The 24,132-nt window shown below is 37.6% G+C and overlaps 1 long non-coding RNA gene across 16 annotated transcripts in view; it reads right to left on the bottom strand.

Moving 5' to 3' along the window:
* LOC104913987 (uncharacterized) overlaps positions 1 to 24,132 on the bottom strand; it is a 517,821-nt gene that overhangs the window by 270,544 nt on the left and 223,145 nt on the right. Inside the window, exon 1 of one of the 16 annotated variants that reach the window (XR_795756.4) lies at positions 5,559 to 5,881. The exons of 12 other annotated variants lie outside the window; for them this stretch is intronic. This is a non-coding gene — a long non-coding RNA (uncharacterized LOC104913987). Of the gene's footprint in view, positions 1 to 3,792; positions 4,505 to 4,537; positions 4,769 to 5,099; positions 5,405 to 5,558; positions 5,882 to 24,132 lie in introns of those variants that run through there. 3 more of the 16 variants (XR_014887670.1, XR_014887676.1, XR_014887675.1) reach the window with 3 other exon arrangements.

The raw sequence follows: 24,132 nt of genomic DNA, 5'->3' as shown, positions 1-24,132 counted from the left end.
CACTGCTGTGAAAGTGTAATGTGATTTCATGTTGCAAATACATTTGTTGTCCATGGCATAATATTCCTCCTCCTATCGTATAACCTGTGGTTAGCAACCTACAGACTAGGTTGCTAAAAAAATTTTTCATTTCTGTGAATTGCTTAAACCTGAAAGAAAAAGGGATCGTGGTCTACTTGGAAATACAGGCACACTGCAAATATAAGTCATTAAAGGCTTTCCAACTCAATATGCTTACAAGTTAAATGAAGCACTCTACTGTACTCTACAAAAGATATAAATCTCCCTTTCTATTTGAATATTAAGATGTCCTAAAATAAATGTTACTGAAAAAAAAAAAGATGTCTGATTAAGATAGTGATAGATCTAGCATGTAAATCCATTTTGTATTGGACACAGACTATCTAATGCAGCACTTCAGTAGGGAGACACTAGCAGGCAGGTAGCTGTACTTCCTGAACTCTGATTGAATCCGCAGTACTAATGGAGATAATGAAGGTCAGCCTCAAGACTAACTTTTGGAAGGGAGGAAAGACAATGAAAAAGACTGCATATGGGCAAAATAAGGGCTTGGGCATTTGCTCCTCCGCAAAGCCAGGAAGAGTACTCAAGCCTGTTAGTCAGCAAGCCTTCCTCTTTGAGGAGTATCGGTGAAACTGAAAGAGCAGCCCAGGGAGGATGGCAGTGCCAGCCCTGTTGGTACAGCAGAGTGGGGAGGGACAAGGCGCAGCTCCTGGCAGGCCACAGCCAGGCCAAGCATGGAATCCCCAGAGCCACACAGTCAGGGAGGGTTTTCTCTGGTGACTTCAATGGGCTGAGATCGGGCCCTTGTCTGTACGCATATTTACTATCCCACTCGTAATGCTGTCATCATGAGCTTAAGGATGTGACTAGAAAGGAGAGCAGAAACGTCTTTGAAGTCATGAAATATATCCCGGATCCTGGATATCTGCCATTTTACAACATAGGAGCTGAATGCACTCTGCCTTAGTGGCAGGTTAGCTAATGGGAAGCAAGGGAAAAACCCAGCATGGATACATCCTCCCTGCCTAATACCCCCAGGCGTGGGGCACTAAGGGTGCACTGGCACAGGCCCCACCTGGCTGCCAGCCGGGCGGTCTGCCCCAGGGCCCAGCCGCTGCCTGGAGAGGCACCTGGCTGAGGTACAGGTCACCCGGGCAGGCACTGTTCCTGGCCCCAGTGGTGGAAGGTCCCAACAGCCTGGAGCAGCGCTGACCCAGAGCCCTTTTCTTATGGGGAGAGAGCCGGCGGGAAGCACCGAGGAGCCCTCACTGCTCTGTTGATCCCGCCCGGGGAGCTTGGCTGGCCTAACAGTGGATCATTGTTCTTGATTAAAAACACTATTTTTGTGCAGTAATAATTTAAAAGCCCAACAGAATATTATTTTGTGGTTGTGGCAGCAATTTGTCAGTCAAAACAAGTGTTGTAAACTGTTCAGGTTTGGGAGAGAGTGAACAGATGAAGCAACAACAAAAACCACTGACTGCACGTGCAGTCTCTATGCAGCCGGTGCAATTCTACCTGTGTTTTTAAATCACTGGGGCATAATCACAAACCAAAATCATAATTCTAGTGAAAAACCACATATGTGCTGATGTGGAGGGATTTCATTAGCACACCATATTACTGAATCCTGCAAGTAGTAGTCTGCCTGTTTCATTCTCCCGTTCGCAAGAACACAGAATAATTCAAATACAAAACAACAACAACAACAACAAAACCCAACAACAACAAAAAATGGAAAGCAGAGCAAGAAAGAAATGAAGAGAATTTCTGCTAAATTGGATTTTCTTGTCTCTTTTTGTAGTTTTTATCACCGAGATGACAAAACATTATCATTAGCAGTTTATGCCAAAAGTTAACATTTGCCATCATTTCTATTTTCTCCGAACCACAAAGGTTGGAGCCTGCACTCCCTTTATCTTCATCTGTTACTTTAGAATCTAAGAGCGCACTGTGCCCATTAATCTTTCATGGCAGAGTTCACTGAAGTTCTGCCAAAATTCAATAATTATATTCCATCCAATGCAGCAATTTATTTATCTCATTGCTGGAATTTAGAACATATAGAACAAAGTGCTTAGTTTACATGAATGAAAAGTTTGCTTAAAAAAGAACAACAAAAAACTGCCTGGTTTCATTTCTAAAGTTTTAAAATGTGCAGTAGAATCTATGGAAGAAAAAAGCTATTTCTGCAAGACCTCATGCTACCGTGATACAGTAAAAAGTGTTCTACAATGTTAACTCTTTTCATACAGTTTACAGTATTTTACAAATACTTTTGTAACTTTTACTCAAATGTATAATGACACATACGTTTATACTGTACTACTAAAACATGCAGTTCACTAATGTCTAACAGTCATTAAAAATGTCAGCTACAAAGCAATGATTTATATTTTAAATGAAAAATTCCTTTTTTTTTTTTTTGTTTACTGCACTAGAATAGGTAACTGGGAGTTCAACTGTTCTGTGCAGTAAAATCTAATATACAAAATTAAAGAAAAGTTAAGCTTTATAATTGTACTCCTTCATGATATGTTTGCTAACAAATAGAAAACATAAAAACCTCCCAATAAGAAGATTTGAGACACATTATTTCGGACAGCTGTTAAAAATAAAAATGTCATAATGCAGATTACTTAGTATGTTTCACCTTTTATAGTCTCAGGAGAAGTAGCTAATCAGTCTTTTTCCAGTCTAGCTGCAATAAAATATTAATCTACTGGTTTAGTATTGGAGAACAGAATATAGTATCTACATATATTCGGCTTTATACCTCAAAATTTATGAATGCAGACTGCTTATTTATGTGATAGAAATGCGACTTGTGCATGTATTCGTACAGAAAATATATTTCCTGATGTAGAAAAGCTCTAATTTAGTACACGCAATCAAAAGCCAAATTTATAATGTGGTAAGATTTATGTAAAACTTTCTGTTACTTCATATATTAAATTTTACACTTCAGGCATTCTATCAGACAAAATTTGACTCCAGATTTAGAAAGCCTTCAAAAAGTTTTTGGAGCATAACTTGCTTTGATTTATAACACAGCTCTTCAACAACCAAAACGGAACTCAAAACCTCTGGAACTAGTGCACTAGCAAGCGTTCATTATTTCACAGTAAAATCTTCTAGGTAAAACTAGGAATACCACAAGAAAACATCTTACAGATACAGTTTTGCAGTAACTAGATGAGCATATGCATATTTGAAATTAAATGCACCTAATTTAATAATTCATGAGCAATTACTTCCACACATTGGTAAATAAATTTCGTAATGATTTGCTAAAATTTTACTGTCACATTTACTTTGGCCTTCAACCTGATCATTTTTCACAGTACTTTACATGAAAATATGATTCACCTGTGATATACTTTTCTCTGTCGTAAAACTTTTAAAATGTCCCAGAAAAAAATGAAGTAACTCTTATTCACGTTACTTTAGTTTTCTCATTTTCAACATCTTTTTTTCATTTTCTTTTTTTTTTTTTTTTCCCAACATTTTAATCTTGTCTACTTTCTTTCACTGCAAATGATATGTGCTACAATTAAACTCAGAGGAGACTTCACGGAGATTCAGTGTCCTGCAAGGTAACAATGAGCAAACCCTTCCAGGCAAGTCGAGGCACTGGACTGTCTCCGGAGTACAAGGTTTTTCCCAGTCCAGTTATGCCTTGCATTATGTAATAAAGCAAACACGGACGCCCACACAGACACGGACACCTTACAGAAAACATACGCTTGAACAGCAGAAAGACAATACCTGTAAAGCCCATTTTAACTGCAGGAACTACTGCACAGGGGACCGAACAGGGGGCAGGGCGCAGGAAGGTGCGGAATGGCTGCTCCGCACCGACGCTGTGCGCACGTAGGGCACTGCTCACAAGCAAACACACTTAGGTAGAAACAGGCAATTCCAAGGCTGCAGCCACGAGAGTTACCATGTAAAATAAAAACACCTAACAAAAAGCCTGCCTGGCGCACTTTGTCTTACATCGTACACACATGGAAAAGACAGCAGGATAGAGTACACACTGCGTGTCAGAGGAGGTCCTTAACTTCCAGTTGCTGGGCTGCTTTGTTAAACAGAGATTAAATTCTCAAAACCTTTGAGTGTACAATAATAATGCATTCCCTTACGGTGCCAGATTTGTTTATGTAATATCAGCAAGGAATAATCACCCATTTACTGTGCTGATGAGCTCCACAAGTTTCGGAACTTGGAGCACCCTTGAAATGTGAACTTTCACAGCTCCTTCCTCATGTTTAGACTAACTGGCTTTCCCCCTTTTCAACAACAAAGGACAGCCCAACTCCTGCTCCCTGTCTTGCAGCTCAGACCCATACCCAGATTTGAAGGAATTAGAATAAATCCAGAGGCACAGCCGAGTTTTCCCTTGCATATTCCCCCATCAGTGGATCTAGGCACGTATTTTTCAACAGTTACAGCAAATAGCTTCATTTATGCAATTCAAACAAAGAAACTTCTAGAAAACGTCATTACTTACTGTGTACTGAGCATAATTTACTGAGATTAAAAGTTTAAGGATTCATCTGCTTTACGTCCACAAGTGTTTTAAGCAATCCCTAACACTGTATCCTGCTTAAACATGACAGTTTGGGCTGCTTTGGCGTGTTGAGAAACATAAAGGTGCCAATGATTCCCATTATGCCTTCGCTCCCTGCAGCCTGGTTTTTGGAGGTGCGTGAGCTGCGGAAATTCAGGCTGCTAATAGCAACAATTTGGTACATTAGGAAAAAACAGACACCCCCCCCTCCCCTTCGCTCCCCTCCCCGAATGCTGCAGATATACTGTATAAAGTCATTTTGACATGCCTACACAACTGGTTGTGGCAGCTTTCAGACATGATTCCTAATCACAAAAAAATGCTTCAGGTTCTTTTAGAGAAAGCTTGCCGTCGGGAAGTTGATTTTGGCCAAGTGCCAAAATCATGTGCAAAAGGGGCCCTCATTACCAATTCATGGCAGCCTTCAGTGCTGACAAAAAATGTGACCCAACAGGCTAAAGCAACAACTAAAATTAAAAAGTACAAGACAAAGACAACTTACTTAATATTCCTTCCATCGCCACATTAAACTTTTCCGTAATTAAACCCTTGTTAGTTCAAAGCAGTTTGCAACTACTTTTAAACGATTGCACAGGCAGTCTGTAAAAGTTGAAAGCTTTCCCTGCAAACTCTCCCAACCGCTGCCCTGTTACATGCGGTTCTCTTGGATGGCAGAACTTTTTGCTGCGCACCGCCACAAGCGATCCTTCCTGCATGAGAAGCGACGCGCCTCTGCACATTGCAGCTAAAAGGGAGCCGAGCATTAGGAGCTTTTGCGAGCATGAAAGCCATAGGAGGAGTGAGGAGGGGGGAGGAGAGAAAGAGCTGAGATCTGGGAGCGGCTATTTCCTAAACTTTCTAAAAAGATTATCAAAAAGCTCATGCAAACATTAAGCGATCGCAATTAACAGAGCTCACTGCACCACTGTCCCATAAAAGCAGATTCGATACACGGCCTTACCTAGATGTCGTCTGGCTTTTCTGTGGATCAAAAAGTTTCCTGCCTAAGCACACAGATATTCTTTCACCGGCTATAAAGGCCCTTTTTATGAATCCAGCACTGTAACAGCCTGCTTTCTGCACCGCAGCGAGAGCAGGATGCGTCAGCTTTCAGGAGAAAAACAGCCTTGATACACAATTAGTGGCAGAGTGTCTAATAGTGGATTTATCTTAAAGAGTGAAAAGGCATTTTTTAAAAAGCAAGGAGGGTGCGGTCAGATCTTAGGCTATCCCTGAGAAAAGGGGCCTAGGCTGCACTAGTACCTAAATACTAGCAGAAGCTGGCTGGGAAGGGAGCCAATGGAATGACTTTGTTTGACCCAGCTGCCAATCTCTCCTGAAGCAGTGCGCCAGACTAAACACTGACACTATTTTAACTCAAATCAGGCTACAGCAGCTGTTTGCTTTCCGGCTCTCAGCTATGCACCATGGCCATGATGACTCTGCACGGCACAGATGATGGAGCTGGGGCAGTTCGGCTCAAATGCGTTCCGGCTTTGGGTTAGTGATGGAGATGTGGGGGGTGGGAAGGCTGCCGGGATGGGGCTTGCCTTCTTCCCTCACCGCTTGCTTGCTTGCTTAAACACCCTTACCTCCATTTTCCCCAAAGTGAAATGAAAATGAGGTTCGAGGCTCACAGAAAATTCAGCGCTGCACATCAGGTGGAAAGACAGAACTTACTGCCCAGGACCAACAACAGCCAGAAGATATTGTAAAGGTGTGCCTCCAAAATCCATCTGCAGCCTGAAATTATTTACCTTCACAGAGTCATAGAATCATAGAATAGCCTAGATTGAAAAGGACCATAATGATCATCTAGTTTCAACTCCCCTGCTATGTACAGGCTCATCAACCACTAGACCAGGCTGCCCAGAGCCACATCCAACCTGGTCTTCAATGCCTCCAGGGATGGGGCATCCATAACCTGTTCCAGTGCATCACTATCCTTTGGGTGAAAAACTTCCTCCTAAGAAGTCTTCCTCATTATCAGCACTGAAATTGTTCAGCATAAAAATAATCAACACACAGACCATTCATTCTTTATTGTAAAATGAAGGTCTGCAGATAGACCTAAGAAAGCAGGCACTGCATGTGTATATACATGTGCACATTTACATACACATCCAGATTCCGATCTAAATTGCAGCAGCGCAAATTGCACTGTAAGCAACAAAGTTACTGCAGATTAAACTGAGGGTGGAATTCGACAGCCAATTTACATATCAAACTTTGAGACTGAAAAAAATACGTAAGTAGATCTTAGCAAAAGGCATATGGCATGGAGGTTAGTATGTCTTTTCTCACTCAATAAAAGGTCAAAGAAGATTTGCAGCTGTGGAAAGGAAATATGTTAAGAACTCATGGATGCTTCTGAAGTACTAGACATATAGCATAGTCCAACATAGCACCTACAGTTTTGCAGCATTTACACTTAAACTCAACCTCGTTACTTAAGCCAAACTTTATTTCCTCTCACCCTGCCATGGAAAGTTGCTGGCTGTTTCCCAAAACTAGATGTCATGATAATTTCCTTGTTAGGTAAAAAATCAAAAGAACATTCCCACCTAATACCATGAGGCACAGAGAGAGAACCCAACCTTTTCTATTGCAAAACTGTGTGACTTATCTTGATATGGAGAGGGGAAGATGAGTTAAAGACACCTGAATGTCTTAGCTAAACACTGCTAAATATCTCAAATTCAACTGTGATACTTCATAGAGATAACGGGGGGTATGGGAGGGGGACACAAACAAAAAGAAACATAAAAATAAAACAAACAATCAAATCCAAAGCGATTAGGCTAAGTCTGTTATCTTTTTTAGGTTGTTGAGCACCAACAGATTTCCATGAGCTGTTCAAGAGCCCACTACCAGAAACTGGTGGAAATCACCAACATTGCATAAGTTCAAATCTTACTTTTTAACTACTTGAAGATCTAATTGCTCCAAGTTTAAAAAAAAAAAAAAATCAAATCAGAAAACATCTTAAATAATACACCATACAATAAATAAGAACTACAAATGGAATGAGTAATGCCTATCAAAATAAATGTCCAATATTTCTATCATGCAAATTGAAATGGGAAATGAGACCTGCAGCATGTCTAAAATGTGAAAACAGAATATACAACTGTATTTACCTTATAGTGGAACATACAAAAAGTCAGTTACCAATATCTGAAAAGTTTGAAATCTTAAAAGGCAGACAGGTGAGACAAAGCCAGTTGTGTCTATAGTCCTCCGCTCTCACTTAGAAGCACAGTGATCATTTATTTGAGATGAATTTACATGCCTTCTAAAGAAAGTGTTGAGTCCTCAGCAAAATGAGTACATTTTGCCAGGAATTCACATCTTGAATTGCAAGACAGAAAAGATAATACCAAAGCAATAGCTCTAGGAAACAAAAAAATCCAAACTTAGCATAGCTGGAAAAGGAAAAAAGTACAAGATAAGAAAAAAAATATGCCAGCTCCTTGAGGCAGAAAAGAATATGGCCGGATCAACAGATAAAGAATTCAGCAACTAAGCTGTTGAATGATAGGAAAGGAACAATGTTGCTCTTGGTGAAACCATCAAGAATTTATCCAAGACTTGACAAGATCAGGATGTGGATAAACCATGGTAGATACGCACTTAGAAGACTGACAGAAAAAAAAGACAAGACTATGCATTTAAAGGTGGAATACAAAAGGCTTTTCATTCAAATACAGTATAATGAGCAGAAAGCTCATGCAACTTTCTCATTTTTCTTGGAAAGCTAATAAAAATTGTATTCCTGTTTCTGTTTACAAGGGTGGGTCCTCATAGTGTCATTTTGATTTGTAAGTTAAATATTGTCATAATTGCTTCAGGGTGGTTGCGGGAGAAGGAGGTGGTATCTGGCATTTCTTCCCCTTTTAATCAAACTTCTGTCAGCCTTGGGCAATGCATGAAGAAACATAGGGAAGCACTGGAATTGGTAACTACTGGAGCTTTGCTGACAAATACAAATCTCTTTCCTTCTACAAAACAATTTAAAATTCTTATTAACTTATAAATGAAGCATTAGTACAGCTAAGCTCATTTGAATTTCCTGTTGTAGAAAATCTCTGGTTACTCCTAAAAGAATTTTTCTTTCAGAAATACCATATTCATTTCATTCTTACTTGCTTTTGAAGCTAGGAAGCTGAATGTGTGTGATTACACTGTATGTATCGATGCCATCTAAAAATTCCTCAAATCATTGGCCAGTATTGGATAGATTTAATATCAGAAGTTTTAGGTGTATTTTTGAGAAACACAGTAACTTTGAGATCTCCATCCTGTATCAAGTAGTGGTCAAATGAACAAATGAGAAATTATATCAGCATCCTTATAGCAAGTACAGAAAATCTTTGGAAGATTTAAATGCTTCAGTATTTTACACCAAAAACTTCTATCAGGTATAGTTCAATTAATTTCAAGAAATGAATGCATAAGAAAGTAGGCTTTCATGGTTATGAATTCCTTTATATATTTTTTTATTTTATTTTGCTGGTGAGTTGATAGAAAGCGCATCAGAAATACCTTCAAGAAGCTGTTTTGTTTTGCTTTGTTTTATCTTTTTTTATTCAATTATTCAAGTAGGATGACTTCTTTCTGCAATCATTTCTTCAACCTTTGCTACTATAATTTTTGGCCCACTACTTCATGATCAAATGATTTTTCGCTTCAAATCAATTGGAAAACTCCAACTGATTTCAAATGAATCAGGATTTTATCCTTGTCAGCTTCAAGTCATATTATTGCCAGAGGGGCCCAGAGCAGGATGCATGTGGAGCATTGTGAAGTGATTTATTGCTTCCAGCTTCCTCTTGTGCATCAGCCACTTTGGGAAGAAATGATGGGCCAAAACTGTGATGTAACCTTACAAATCATATATGCCATTCTGGCATTTGAAACTGAGCTCTTATAATGTTCTGTGTTTGTTCACCTACTGAGCTCTGTACTATTTGAACCTTCAGCAAGTATCGCTGCTGGGCTCCAATAATAAATAACAATTTCACCAATAAGAACCACAGGGGAGGGGGAGGAGAGCACAAGAAAAGAAATTAAACATCAATGAAACTTTTGTTTCAGTATTTCATATATTTCAGGTGAGAAAATTAGATTTCCAAAACCAAAACTGACTTCAAACTTTATTTTACTGAGCACCATTTCTTTATTAATATATTTATTTTCAATGTGCATATTTTAAGCTGGGAGACAATGGTGAAATTTCTCACACACACACACACACACACACACAAGAAAATACAGGAAGGCATGCTATACATTCTATGTAAAAAGTGAGAAATGGAAATAAATTAGACACAGTCATCTATTCATGTTAAAATGGAACCCAGATGCTAAATGCTGAAAAGAAACTTGCCTTAGAAATTTGATTGCATAAATATCTTTCGTAAAGGATTAACATCCTCCTCTGAATTAACCAGTGTGCACCACACCACTACCAACAGTAGTGCATTAAGTCTTTTCCATTGCATTTGGTTGGGAAAAAGTGATATTACCATAGTCCATAGACATTCTTTATAGAAGAGGATAGAAAAGAGTGGCGACTTTTGCAGCTATGGAATTAGTTTAATTCAGACTCTAAAATTAGTCTTACACAATCTCATCATCTCCAGATGCTCCTTTATGCTCATAAATCCACTAAAATGTTTATATTGTCCCATGCAAAGGGGTGAATGCCTGCTGTGGATTGTTGCTTCAAGGCAGCAATAACTTACTATGTCTTTTCTGTACCAAGTTGCAGTGTTTTTTGAAGTACAATCTATAGACATTTGCTCTTTCCATCACACCTCCCACATTTCCATAAACCACAACATATTTGTGCTTCAAGACATCTTCTGGAACAAATCAGTTTTAGTTTTGAATTAGAATACGGCATGACATGAGGCAGATATAGCTGGTGTTTCTCCTAAGAATAAATTTGCGTGCTTTTAGAAGAGAGACCAAGCAAACATCAAGCTTACATACGCTCCTTACTTGTATACCAAGGAAATAGCTACCATATGTATTAAAAGTCAGTATCAAACATAATTAGATTAGATATAATACAACTGGGCTCCCTAGACCACCATCCAATCTCACTCATTCCATCTTTGGGACCAATTATCATATAATTATACTGAGTAGTGCTGAGAATCCTTAAGAGAACCCTATTGTGTTGCCAAACAAAAAGGCAGTTCTTGCCTCAAACATCATCCTACTATTTTGTCAATCAAATGCAGCTCTGGTATATAAGTTTCTTTTCTTGAGCTCATACACAAAGTTACTCTCTTCTTCTCCCATCACCATAATCTCTCTCTTGTAGTTCTGACTACTGAAGAAAGGGAGACAGATGTTCCAGCTTTTCTCAGTGAGTAAATATCGCCAACAAATTTACTTTTTTTCTTTTTTTTCTTCTTTTTTTTCTTCTTTTTTCCAGCAAGAGGTAAGATAAGGAAAATGAGAAAAAGGAAATGATGATAATTATTTTCAAAATATCCTTCCAAATATTAAGCAAGCATGAACATCCATTTCATAGTTACCACTAATTATAAAAATGAGATGGACAACAAACAAATACGCAGGTTGCTCTGAAAGTAATGCTTCCTATTGATTTTCATGGAAACTACAAAGGATACAAAAAGCATAGTAACACAGCTACAAACACTGTTTTTCAACACAGTCATCACCATTAGCCACGTGTTTTCACCAGTAATGTCCAAGAGAAGAGTCTGCATGCCACGCTTGTCATAATATGCACCAGAGGAGGTGACCCACTGTCACTGTTGCCACTGTCAAAACTCACCATCCACTGCCTCACTGTGCTCACATCCATGGTTTGACTTCCATAAATGTTCAGCAAGCATCAAAGAATATAAGTAAGTGCCATTTTATCCACATAGGGGAATTCAGTGACACATCTGCACTTCCATGTCAGACGCCATTCTGTCAGACTGCTCCTCTGCTGCCATCTGCCACACGGCAACAAAATGTAATGGAATATTGGCAGGAAGGTTCAACCTCTACTGTCATACCACCAACATCTGTCTCTGACATCATGGACCACAACAATAAAATAGGAGGCATTACTTTTGGATCAACTCTTGTATGACTTATAGTACTGAACACTACTTAGAAGGAAGCATGTCTGGGGAAAAAAATGTGATGTAGAGGTTCAGTGGGGCTAGAAAGTAGGATTCTTGCTACTAATTTCTGATCCTGCTTCCAGTTCAATGGGTAATCTTTGGATATTAACCTCTCAGTCTGTTCCAGATCTCAGCTGAAGTAAATTCACAATGCTCAAAAGGCATTTGAAAGAACATCTTTAGCTAAACCTACTGTCTTCTGCATCTTAGTTTTTTAAAAGTGGGGTAGATAATGTTTTTATTAGTTGTTAAGCAACTAACATAATATTAGTAATAACACTATTAATTCTCCTTACATGATTTTAAATCCATCACTGTAGCAATGGCAGACGAATTTAAAAAAAAACGGATAATCATAAATTAATATGGAATCACAGAATCCTAAAATCCTTAGAGTTGGAAGGAACCTCTAAAGGTCATCTAGTCCAGCCTCCCTGCAGTGAACAGGGACCTCCACAGCTAGATCAGGTTGTCCAGGGCCTGATCCAGTCTCACCTTGAATGCCAGAGATAGGGCACCAACCATATCTCTGGGCAACATGTTCCAGTGCCTCACCACCCTCACTGTAAAATACTTTTTCCTTATATCCAACCTAAATCTACTCTCTTAAGCTTGAAGCCTTTGTTCCATCACAACATTTAGCTCTGCTAAAGAGTCTGTTCCCTTTTTCCTGTAGCTCCCCTTTAGGTACTGAAAGGCCACTATCAGATCACCTCTGAGCCTTCTCTTCTCCAGGCTGAACAGCCCCAGTTCTCTCAGACTGCCCTCATAGAGGAGGTGTTCCATTCCTTGGACCATCTTTGTGGCCCTCCTCTGGAAGTGCTTCAAAAAGTCTATGTCTCTCCTGAACTGAGGACTCCACATCTGCATGCAGTAGTCCAGGTGAGGCCTCATCAGCACAGAGTAGAGGAGCAGGATCACCCCTCTTGAACTACAATTTCTTATTGCTTGTAGTGTTCATCTGAGGTAGCAATAAATATTAAACAAGTCTCTATTGAATATCCAGAATAAATTTGAGGTTAATTGAAGTGTTGCTTTTATGTAAGTTAGAGAGACATCAAATTTAGTTTTCCAATGCATGCTTCACGTAGATTGTCCTAAGCACTATTGCTTAGTTTTAAACTGCTTGCTTCACTGCAAAGTTTAAATAACCAATCACTCTGCCAATGTATATGCCTTTAACTCAGTGCTATGTTGACTCTTAAAATATTTTCACTTTTTAATATAAACTTTTCAGACAAAAATCTCTCTTAGAGAACAAGGACCCTATACAACTAAAATGGGGAGAAGTTACCATTTTCTGCTTTTTCAGTCTCACCTGTTTAAGTACAGCTTGCACAGCACAGATGCATCTATTATTCTTGTCTGTGGGATAGCCTGTTTACCAACCTTCTGAGAGCTTACAGTTGAAATTGATTTGCATACAAATCGTGATGGTATTTACTATTAATGTGAAGCAGAAGAGCCTACCATTTATACCAGGAGACTAAAAATCTATATGTCAGTTCTATTCAAAGTTCTAGAGGAGAAAAAGGAGGCAGGTGGGATTTGTGTACATCGTTGACAGCAAGATCCTACCCCATGGCCATTTCCATCGTTAAGTGCAACAAAAGCAAACCCAATCGTATGAGAGTAATTCTTTAGACCCACCTGAAACTACCCAAGTTTAAAAATTATTACACCAAAAGGTTTGAATATTAAATACTTTATCTGTATATGATAACTTCGTCTACTGCCTGAAGACAAAACATAACATACAATTGAAGCAATATATGCAACACTATTACTGCATTTTCCTTGCAAATCTGGTTGTCTAGAGTTTTGTCCTTTCAAACCCAATACAAGACACAGAAGGATCATATTTAGGTTCCTTTATTACTTGTCAGTCAAACACTTAACAAAGAAGCAGTAGATGATGAAGTTTACCTACTATCTTCTATTATTGCAAATAGAGGAGGTCCCAAGATAAAGGATGATAAGCAACAGTCTATTGTCTACTTTATGTTAAAGATCATAATATTACATAGTTTTGGTTAGGGGCCTGTAACACACCAGAATAAATATAACAAGAACACACATCAGAGGAGAGCGGCATTTTTTTTTTAAATCAAAACAAACAAAATCATGCTAGAAAATAGGCTTTGTCATATTTCTCTCAATATTCTGATGATCCAGATTTTCAGGACTGCCACTGCCAAGTGAAAGTCCTCTTAAATGAAGTTTCTTATATTAAATCAGGTAAATCCTATTTAGTGTTTATTAGTTAGTCATATAAATGTTAATCTCCCACTCTTCATAGAGCATACTTGATGCCTTTTTGATACAATGCTTCCTTATGTATCTAAAGCAGCTTTTAATCCAGTCCCAGTTGCATTTTAGTAGCTATTTTAGACAGCACTTTACTGTCACTGGAGAAGTTTCAAGTTTAAACTAAGGGCAACTTCTGCATCCCAGCTGAAAAAGCAGTATTATTAGAAGTAATTTTCAGTTAGTTACCTCATCATAAGTTGGTTTACGTTTACATAATATGAAGTTAAATTACCACTCCAACATGAAACCTGGGAAAATGAAATTCGCTTATGGAGAACTCCTTGCAAAGCAGAAATCTTTTTCAAATCATGAGGATGGTGTGTCACATCTGTTTAATACATATATTTTCCATTCACATTTGAGAGCTGTATGCAAGTACTGATGGAGAACACATGCTTATTAGCTTAGTCTCACGAGTAACCAAATATCATGAATGATCAAACAGAGTTTTTATTACTTTGTGTACATTTTTTATGTAGAATCTTGGTATGTAATCATTCCTCCAACATCACAATATTTAAAGAGCAAATAACTGAGGAATGGGTTCATCAAACTTCAGTACATGCCAAAACTTTCTCCAGCATTGTACACACAAAAAAAAGATTAAGAGAGAAAGACAGCAGATGTGATCAGTTTGAAACTCATCACTCTACTGGATGAAAAACTGATGGCAAAAATGGTTGAATATAAATTCTAAATATGCTTAGCATATTTATTTTATATTTATGTGTGTGTATACATATATGTTACATATATATTATGCTATTTGCTGAAAAGGACCTTGCTGGACACGGGGACTTGAAGGACTTGAAACTGGACATGAGCCAGCAATGTGACTTCACAGCCCAGAAAGCCAACTGTATCCTGGGCTGTAACCAAAGAAGCATGGCCAGCAGGTTGACAGAGGTGATCGTGCCTGCTCTGGTAAGACCTCATCTGGAGTACTGTGTGAAGATGTGGAGTCCTCAGTACAGGACATAGACCTGTTGGAGTGCATCCAGAGGAGGGCCATAGAGGTGTTGCAAGGAATGGAACACCCCTCCTACGAGGACAGGCTGAGAGCTGGGGCTGTTCTAGAGAATAGAAGGCTCCAGGGAGACAAGATAGTGGTATTTCACTATATAAAGGGACATCATAACAACGAACGAGATAGACATTTTAGGATCTACTGTGACAGGACAAGCAGAAGTGATTTCAAATGAAGAGAGATTTAGTTTGGAAATAAGGAAGATTTTTACAATAAGAGTGGTAGGCACTGGCATAAGTTGCCCAGAGATGCAGTGGATGTCCTGTCCCTTGAGACATTCAAAGTCATGCTAGACCTTGAGCAACCTGATCTAGCTATCATGTCCTTGCTGCAGGGGAGTTGGACTGGATGATCTTTGGACCCTTCCAACACAAATGATTCTATGTTTCTATGGTATCTAGCAAACATTGCTTCAAAAATGTGACAAAGCCATAGCAAAGAGTTTTGGACAGCAAACTGGCCCATTTTCATCAGTTAAATATTGTCTTATAAGCATTACGCGTTCACTGCTGACTGAGCAGCAGGCAGAACACAGACAGGGGAGACGACACAAAAAAAAACCAAAACAAAACAACAACAAAAAAAAAAAACCAGAAAGAAACAAAACTGTTTTGCTGTTCTCTTTACACAGAAAAATATTCAACCTTTCTAGAATGGAATATTTGAGTCTTCATTGTTTGGATATAAAGAAGCTGAAATCAAAAGAAGTAATACTTGATCTTTCATCATTTGATGTCAAAGACCGCTATCAAACATCAGCATATTACTTATAGTAGAAGGATATAAATCAGGATGGTGGAGTGGAACAAGAATGACAGAGCACAGACAAATAAAGTTGTGGATACAATATTAATAATAATACCAAGAAAGCACGAAAAGAAAAACTAAAGGTGATGGAATAGAAGGAGTGAAGTCAGGAGGGAAAAATGAAAGGGATTAATTTTTATCACTCGTCAATCTGTAGCCATGTGGATGGACAAACAGTAATTTAGTTCTTTCCTGTAGGTCTCTTCCAACTTGGGATATTATATATATATATATATATATATATATATATATATATATATATATAAAAGAAGTAATGATGTATATCCTACAGGTTACTCAACTCTAGTAAGAAATCAATCTAGAAAATAAAATAAAAGCTTTTATAGTAGAAGGCATCTGTCAATTACCAACACTAGCTGTGTCACTGAAGATTCACAGATTTTGCTCAATTTTTGAATTGCACTTTGTAATAGTATCTAGAGGGCTTGTTGGTATGTGTTTCTAATTATAAATATAGCAGAAATATATATTTAAATGCAAAATCTGTTCCCCTGTCGTTGTACTGCACTAGCACAAATCCTGTTTTCTGTGTTACGTGTAAAAAGATCATCTGCTATGCCTTACAAAAATAACAACCAAAAAAAAAACAAAACTAATAACAAAAAAAAAAAAAACTAGCAAAAATTACTCATCACATACTTAATGATGACTTGAATATTAGCAAAAGGGGACAAAATTACAAACTGTTGATTTTTATTTTGAATCAAAGTCAAGCTGAAATATGTTACTTTACAGTAATGAGGTTTGCCTCAGAGATACTAAATGGAACTGTAATGTGGAATTGTTGGATAGAAGAAAATCTAGCATTTTCTAGAAATCCCTCTACCTGTTAGATAAATGAATTTGATACTCCTCTAGAGAAAATTTCCATGACAATGAAGTTACAAAATTTTATACCATCTGGAGATGAGCTTCCATACATATTTCTTCATGACAAGTGAAATGCACTAGCTTTATATTTAGAATTTTGCAGGAACTGTAAAAATGAAACAGTGAACAAATAGATTACTTGTCTATGTTGTTTTTTTGTTGTTGTTGGTTTGTTTAAGAATCATTTTCTTCTAATTAAGCTTTAATTCTGGAGGGAGACATCATGGGAAGATATTTAAGAATTAATTATCTTACTAGTGAAAAAAAATCAGTACACAGTAAATCACATAATGTAGTTTGGGATTGAAAGAAAGGTACCCAAAATATCAGCTTAGTATCTGAGAAGTCTGTGATTATGATTATTATATAAAAGAGAGAGATGTAAAAATGTAACATAGTTTAATGTTCAATTGCAGAAGACAGGACATAACAAAAAATCAAAGATTTTGCTTAGGCATACATTAATTAGTAAGTCATGCTTTTTTAACCGATGTAATAAAAAAGCTATTTTTTCAAAAGAAAGAGTTAAGCAACAAGGCTGTTTATGCAGTTGTCTCGACACCCAATATAGGCCTATAGAGCCTGCAATTTTCAAGGTGATTTGCAATTTTCATTAATTTGTTGAAGGTTTTGTAGCTCAATAATGAGACATTTTCAACAGTTATTAGTGAATCAGAGCTGTTTGCAGCTTTAATTCAAACACAGTAAATACAAATGCAAATGTGCACATGATTTTCTATTATCATTTCCAGAGGGTAAAAAAAGGCAAATGATCTTCAGGAGGATGGGGATGTTTATTATTTGCCTAAAATTAGTTAACAGCCCCAAACTGATGGAATTGAACTGAGAGTTGTTGATTAATGTCAATGTAGGGATTGTGAGGAACTGCAAATTGTCATTTGATGCTGGCATGTTGCCATAATCTTCTTGAAAACTGAAAGTCATACATTTCTTTTCACCTTAAGATACAAAATCGTGGGTCTATCACAAACATAATTTTGTTTATTCATCAGCTTTTTTATTTAACTGAAAATTTGTTGAATTGTATTGTTCATGATAATTTTGGCCCTTAAAACATAGCATCTTAAATTCTTTGCCCAAGTCAGTAGTTCTTATCTGTATTTTGGAATTCTCGTAGAATGGATATAAAATGAGATATTAAAAGAGAAGTTTTCCATATATACGTAGATGCATGACAGCACAAGTGGATATAAAATAGTTCACAAGGAGGCCAGAGGAAAACAGATTCCTAACTCTTATTGCAACTGATGCGAAAATCAATGCCAACAGAATTTGATGTAACTGAAATACCACTCATTTAAAGCACTTTTCAAAGTGATTTTGAGCAGCTACCTCTACAATTTTGGTCCAGAAAGTGATAAATCAAATTTATTTGTCAGTTAACAGGTACAGGATATTTCCACATAAAACTTAATTAAAAAAGGATCAGGTAAATTGAAGAGTGATAGCACAGAGGGTTTACTCAATAGCCACTTGATGGCAGCGTCATGTATAAAAAGATGAGACCGGGAAGTTAAAATTTAAAAAAGCCTCCAATGACAGGAAAAAGCCAACCTAAATGACACTTTGATTACTTCAGAATATTATTCTCCTAATAGAAGTCTTTTTAATGATATTTTGAAGGTCAGCAACCTAAATCAATAAGTAAACCCATAAAAATCATGAATTTTAAACTTCAGAAATGTTACCATAAAGGTTATCCCTTCAAAATCAATATATGAAACATTTTTAGTATCTATTATAAATTTAGTATGTGTTCCAACACATAATACTGCAATGATAACTTCTGGCTAATTTATATGGGGAAAAACAAACAAATAGATAAACAAAGAAACATAAGGAGTAAGAATTCATGCACACTGATTTACTAAGATACATGACAGTAGTGTTACCATCACACCAGCCTTTCTGTAGTACAGAAATAAGAGAGCAGTTTATGCTTCCGGCCAGTGGGATGATTCATACTTCTTGGTCATCAAACACAGCCAAACAAACTTAAGAGGTAAAGCAGTTCATGAAAGGTTACAAATCTAGTTAAAAAGCTGCCTTTCTGTTCCTGTCCTGCCTTACTCATCTATTTGTACTTCGGCGTGGAAGAACCCAGTCTGTTTTAGCTGAAAGGACTAGTTTATTGTGCTATAAGTGAAAAAACAGTCAGGATCTGCCTTTGTATTCCAGGATGACCAAGTACTATAAAACCCAATTTTGGACAGTTTTACATTAGTCTGATATACAGATCATGCCCAACGTGATGATTGCTCAATCCATTAATAGCATTGGTCATACCCTATTGCAGTAAAACATGCAAAAATAGAGAAGCCAGCCCTAGGAGGATTCTACCCTTGACTGTCCAGATGACATTTGTTAGCAATACCAAACACATAACTAGTGAAGACAACTCTATTATTCCAGTCTTCTAACAGCTAAGCAACTCCTTAAGACTAGGATCTGTCATTATCTTGATTTATGATTGGAACATCCATTGTCGCCCTTGTCACCAATGCTTATTCAACGTAGTGCGTGAAACAGGAAGAAATTGTTCAACTGGTAAAACAAATGAAAAAAATCAGTGTTCATAAATGTCTTTCAGAGTTACAAAAAAAATCAAACAGCATTTGAGCTAATACAGAATTAATGCCCACTCTTTTTTTTTTTTTCCAAAATGTTAAGGGGGGGGGGGGGGGGAACCACCAGAAAAGCAACTCCATTCCATGTACTGGAGTTTTTTCCAGTCAAGTTTTCAAGTCTCTGTAAATATAGTTTATAATGGAAGTACAAACAGTCCACTAAATACAACATCAAAACAAAGGAATGTTTTAGTTCGAAAACTAATATTATGCTTTTATGAGTTACAAAATGCATGGCAGCAGTCTTGACGGTAAATTGTACTTGAATTTTAAAATAATGTAACTGACATGGGAATTTCCAGGAAAAAAAAGAGAACTAGAGAGAGAAAGAGAGATAGAAAGGAGGAAAGGAAGAAAGGAAGGAAGAAAGAGAGAGAGAAAGAGAGAAAGAATGAGAAAGAAAGAGAGAGAAAGAGAGAACGAGAAAGATAGAAATAAAGAGAGAAAGAGAGAGAGGAAGGAAGGAAGGAAGGAAGGAAGGAAGGAAGGAAGGAAGGAAGGAAGGAAGGAAGGAAGGAAGCTATATTTCTAGTTGCTATTCTTTTACTAAGCAACATCACACTGACTTTTTACATAATGACAGATATTTTTACAGATACATAAAAGAACAGAACTTAGAAGCAATTTTTAGCATAACAACACAAACAGAAATAAAACAGTAGCATCTAAATCTGTCTAAACCTAAATAATAAGCAGAGTTAAATGTGTCTTTGGGATCTATTCCATTTGTTGTGCTCACTTTTAATTCTAGATCATGCACTAATGATCTTTGATATTAAGTCAAAGAGTAATATGCATCTAATTATTTTTTGACATATTAAATTAGTTAAGAAAAAAAGTCCATGACAAGACTAATTATCATAAAGACTTCTGGTCAGTTTCTTAAAATGTGGGAGGAGAATTTTATTTAGCCAGTTTCATACTGTCTAATATATATAAGATCCAATGTTATACAATGAATTATGTTGTAAATTATAATGCCTTTGATATTATAAATTAAAAAACAAACAATCCTAACCAGTTTCATACCAAGAAAATGTGCATGTTTTTACTTTATAAAGAAGCAGACTCTTCAGGCATAATTTTTAGCACACATTTCTCACATTAATTTATAAAGATGTTGACTTGGAAAAAGTTGTGAACCAACTAAATTTTGGTAAAAGTATAATGGTTATCATAACTAAGAAGATATTAATTTAAGAATGGCATCAACATTTCTGCTTCTGAAAATGATGATGCTAATCAAAGTAGAAGTCACAGAGCCACCTGGGATGGATGGGAAAGTTTAGGCAACACATCCACAAAATATGTTCCAGCAGAGACAAATTAGAGCTTTCAAACAGCTGCAATGTTTTCAAGTGGAAGAAGCTGATAAAAATCATATGAGGTGAAAAGGAGATCTACTTCACAACATACAACTGTGCTAGGGATTGAGACAGAAATACGATTTTACTCTGAAAGTGAGGGGAAGATACCAGAAGGAGAAAAAAATGTTGTCAACCAATAGGAGAATGAGATTCTTTGTTGTTAAAGAGGAGGCTAGGTGGCAAGAAGAAAAATCTTTCTAGAATGGCAACATATGAGGTCTGAAAGGTTCTGAATAATTTTCCTATAATTCATTATTTTTCATGAAGCTACCTGCTTTTTCAGTAAGTGCTCCTTGCTGAAGAATACTCATCTCCTTTTTCCCCTCCTACAAAACAAAAGAATCCTTTTCTGAAAACTTGTTTGGGAAGAACCATTGGTCAAGAATAACAATGTAGTTCAGCAGTTATTTTACCCCCAAGAGCATTTACTGCAGGTGAGTCCCAGAAAATGGTTGAGATTTGCTTCTGGACACCTGCTGGTGGCCATTCAGATCTGAGTAGAACATTCAGTAAACTGATTGTAAAATGACTGGACAAAGTTTTAAGAGAAGAGTTAAATGCAAGATAGAACATCAAGATCAGAACTTATACAAATAAATCAAAAAGATGGAGAACACCTGGGGGACCAAAATGTTACTACATCAAGTTCTTTTTGCTATTTCACTTTTCATGCAAGGGACTATCTAAGGAAGAAAATCTTTTGTAGTTGAGGTTGAAGGGTGTTAAAAATGAAGGACAAGCACTGCTTTGTGTATAACAATGATTTACATGAAGTTGGGAGGATTGGCTGACACGCCTGAAGGCTGTGCTGCCATTCAGCGAGACCTGGACAGGCTGGAGAGCTGGGCAGTAAGAAACCAGATGAGGTTTAACAAAAGCAAGTGTAGGGTCTTACACCTAGGGAGGAATAATTGCATGCACCGGTACAGGTTGGGGGATGAGCTGCTGGAGAGGAGCTCTGCAGAGAGGGACCTGGGTGTCCTGGTGGACAACAGGTTGGTCGTGAGCCAGCAGTGTGCTCTTGTGGCCAAAAAGGCCAATGCCATTCTGGGGTGCATTAAAAAGAGCGTGACCAGCAGGTCAAGGAAGGTGATCTTCCCCTTCTACTCTGCCCTGGTAAGGCCTCATCTGGAGCACTGTGTTCAGTTCTGGATTCCCCAGTAGAAAAAAGACAGGGATCTCTTGGAAAGAGTCCAGCGGAGGGCCACAAAGATGGTGAAGGGCCTGGAGCATGGGCTGAGTGAACTGGGTCTGTTTAGCTTTGAGAAAAGAAGACTGAGAGGGGACCTAATCTAGGTCTATAAATATCTGAGATGTGGCGGCCATAGTAGTGAGGCCAGACTCTTTTCAGCAGTGTGTGGAGGCAGGACAAGGGGAAATGGCCAAAAACTGTAGCATAGGAAGTTCTGCACAAATGTGCGCAAGAACTTCTTTACGGTGAGGGTGACGGAGCACTGGAACAGGCTGCCCAGGGAGGTTGTGGAGTCTCCTTCTCCAGAGATACTCAAGACTCGCCTGGACACCTACTTGTGCAACCTGGTGTAGGGAACCTACTTTGGCAGTGGGTTGGACTCGATGATCTCTGGAGATCCCTTCCAACCCTTACGATTCTGTGATTCTGTGATCTTTTCAGTGAGCTTTTCTGAGGCTTCAACTTTATTTCAGTTGTCCCTTCCAATCCCTACGATTCTGTGATTCCATGTGATTCTGTGATTCTGTGATTAGCTCCCCAAAATACTTTGCAAGGTTCTAAATACAAAGAATGAATATAAACCAAATGACACCCTCCAAGTTTACACCTAGTAGTGCTCTCCAACTGCTTGTAGGCATTTGTTCAGAGGGACTAGAACAGAGTCAGACTGAAACAACCTCCTGGCTTCCCTAAATTCCTCAGCACTGTTTCACTCGGCAGACCAGCTCCTATTGCTCCCCAGTACTTGTTAATATAGACACAGCCAAAAGTGTATTTATTTGGAGACTGAAGCAGGGCTACATATGGAGAATTTCACCTTTGACAAGTACTAACTTCATTTACATTAACACCTGTCTAGACTGTTTTCCTAAGTATAAACATAAAAATCTCCTTAGTGTATTTGGGCACTTCTTACTTAATTAACCATATGTGACGTAAAGTGATACAACCCAGTTAAAGGTATGTCATTGTTGATAGGATCAATTACAGTCAGACATAAGTATTCATTGCTTACACCATCTGTGCTGTAGTCCTAAGTGTAGAACCTTGTCATATACACAGATTAACTGTATTCTCTTTCATTAAAAAAAAAAAACCAAAAAAAAAAACAATCTGTTTTGTCAGCTCTCAGCACTTTCTCTTAAAAAGTTGCAATCATAAAACACACATTCACCTTCTCCTTCCAATATACTGTGGCTAATATTATACCACTGAAAAGGTTTAGAATAATATTTGAGAATTCTCTGGTTTCTGAGCGATTTCATTCTTAACTCGAGGAAACTGTAAACTGTCTTCAAAAACCTACTTATATACCAGCCTCAGAAATGTTTGTCCTCTGGGAAGGAACTGGGTCTTGACCTTTCTGTTACATGCTTATCAACATTTTCTGTTTCTGCTTCTCACTGTTCTTCTTCTGATAACAACAGTAATTCAAGCCTTGGAAACCTTCAGTTGCCAGGTAGGAATGTCTACAAGCAAATACATACATATATGTATATACTGGAATTACAACCAATTTCAGACCTTTAATGTTAGCTGCAACGAGAAATTACAGATAGACTAAGCATAGTCATTTTCTAAAGGTAATTAATAACTTCATGTGTGAGTTTTTGTATAAAGAAGATATGTGTTCAGATATATATGGCTTGAAATGGGTCTTACTTGCATTTCTATCATTATTATGATATTACAGTTTATATTTTGGTAAACCAATGGGATGAAATTTTCTTCTAATCAGCTTCCCACCAATGATAACATCTTCAAGGAAGATTAGGAACCGGTGTTCTAAATGTTAAAAGTCTATAGTTAAAACTGTAATAAATCCAGGTCACTTGAGAAAGCAGGCTGTTCATCTAAGAATATTTCCATCTTATAGTTTACAATGAAAGCCATGCTTAGGGATTCTCATGACTGAAAATCAAGAAGAGATAAATATGATGCATTTTTACTGTTTCAATATGTTGTCAAAGTTCAACTTGGAAGTGATTTAAAGGCACATCCATGTGGGAAGAGTCTGGTCAGTTTAAAATTGGAGAGAGGAATTCTTTTGGCTAATGATAACTTTTTTCAGCATTTATTTTTAAGTTAATTTCATGGGCTTGGTTGCCAGTCGTTTTACATATCAGAGATACTAAACAG

The sequence above is a fragment of the Meleagris gallopavo genome, chromosome 1 (assembly GCF_905368555.1).
Source record: "Meleagris gallopavo chromosome 1, MGAL_WU_HG_1.1, whole genome shotgun sequence".
Lineage (NCBI taxonomy): Eukaryota > Metazoa > Chordata > Aves > Galliformes > Phasianidae > Meleagris > Meleagris gallopavo.
The sequence above is the reverse complement of the archived record's forward strand: the minus strand, read 5'-3'. Positions and strand labels throughout refer to the sequence as shown.